A 2,117-nucleotide genomic window follows, 5' to 3' on the forward strand; every position below is an offset into this window, starting at 1 on the left:
CGGGAGGGGGAGGGGGAGGGGCGGCTAGGGTTTTGCGGGGGAGGGAGGCGCGTGGTCGCCGGAGGCCGCGTGCGCGCAGGCAGGGGGGCGCGGGTTGGGTTGGGACTTGGGAACGGGGATGGGAACTGTGTGTTTCTGGGAGGAGACGGGGGAGGCGGGTTTGGAGGCGAGGCGATGGGGGATGACGAGGGACGCTGATGAGAGGGGCGGATGGAGATGGGATAAAATCATAAAATTGTACTTTAGCGAACCCTTTTTCCCTGCTTTATTTCTTTCTTAATTGGAGCGTTGTTAAACAGGGAGGTTGTTAGGGCTTTGATCCTAAACGTCGATCTTGTATATTCGATTCTGTGGCTTTTGGATCTGGTTTTCGGAGAAAAGTGGTCTCCCTCAGTTGTTTGTGCTGCTGCTCGAGCGTTGGCTTTTTTTCTGGACCTTAAAATTTCCGGAGCGAAAACTTGGACGAGAGGATACTCATGTCGCCATGATTGTCTCCGGCCGTCCGATGCTCGACTCTCACCAAACGGACGGTGGATTGCCTACGCGCAGTGTCATCGAAACCCTCGTGCAAACCCTAAAACAACTCGGTTGCTTATCCGCCACGGCCCATTTCTGACCTCGACAGCCCGTTCTCCCCTTGCTTGACACTATTTTTGTCCCGCGGGTCCGAGTACCTTGTGATTTCCATCTCTTAGAAAGATATTTGTCATTTTAAAAGAGTAATTTTCCAAAATATTTTTAAATGGTGTGACCTCCAATCGTATGACACATCAATGTGTGTATTTTTGGATTTATTACTTTTTAAGTTTAAATCATAAATTGTATCGATCAAAAAACATGGAGTTAATGGTACTGGTGTAGCATCCTTCCTACTACATTATCACCATGCAGGAAAGGTGTAGTCCACATGGCTTCTTTACCAATTATATTAGACTACCATATTTTCTGAAAAAAAATATCTCAACCTCTTATTCTCCGCATAAACTAAAACTAATTTACAGGGAACTGAAAGACAGGTATATATAAATGCATATGTGATTCCATACTATTATCATTTACTTTCCACACACAGTCTTAGACAAAACATTAGTGTTTTTAAAAGTTGGGATTAATGAGATTCTCTATACAAAATATAGTATAAAACCATTAGTATTACTATTCACAACCCACGTTAGTTTTTCCAAGGCCATAATACTTCTAATATTGTGAAATTAATTGGATATTCGTGTATAGATTTTTTTTAAGGAGGATGACTCCCGGCCTCTGCATCTGGGTGACACGTGCACTCATTTTATTAATTATTCATAAAGACCTTACAAAGTAATACATCAGTAAGTCTGAAGCCACCCTCATGGCAATATATGTCGCATCTCCTAACCGTTTGATGAAGGGGTGCCGAAAGTCCGAGCCGAATACCAAACAGACCTTGCACCAAAACCTAACATCTAAAGTCGGAGACCCCAGCCAAGCCGCAGTGCCAGGCCTGGGACACACACCGGTCCCATACATTCTCAGCGGGCACTGTACGCGCACGCTGCAGAGGCCGTCACGACCGTCTTCCACCGATCCATCTTCAGAGCAGGTACTGACGCATCGACCTTGCCAGGCATGTCGTCGACGCCAGACAGCGCCCCGCCCTGCGCGAGTCCATCATCTCACGTCCGTCACCGAGACCCAACTGCGCCACTCCGCCGAGACTCACCGTCGTCGACGTGGTAGATGTACACCGCTCCACTCCCTGCGTTCTCCATCCAGCTGCTGCTCCAAAACAATTGCCCTCGTGAGGGAGAGTGACACCGAAAGCGCCGCCATCATCCGATCTGGGATACTCGGATCTGGGGTTTCCCCCGGAGCAGCGCGAGTGGGTAGAAGGTGGCTGCAATAAACTGGATTTTGCTAAGTCAAATATAAAAGGGTTGTTACATTTTTTTTACAAATGCATGTGTAAAGCACGTGAAGAGTGTTGGGTGCATGGTTGCAGTGTAATTCACGCTATAATCTAGGCCATCTAGCATCTCTATTGCTCACTCCCTTCTCCTTTGCATCTCTTTCTACATAAACCATGCACTAGGTATTCATGTTCTCCGCATAACCCTTGCCTTCGCCTTGTGTTTCAT

Source organism: Triticum dicoccoides, chromosome 3B (genome assembly GCF_002162155.2).
Source record: "Triticum dicoccoides isolate Atlit2015 ecotype Zavitan chromosome 3B, WEW_v2.0, whole genome shotgun sequence".
Lineage (NCBI taxonomy): Eukaryota > Viridiplantae > Streptophyta > Magnoliopsida > Poales > Poaceae > Triticum > Triticum dicoccoides.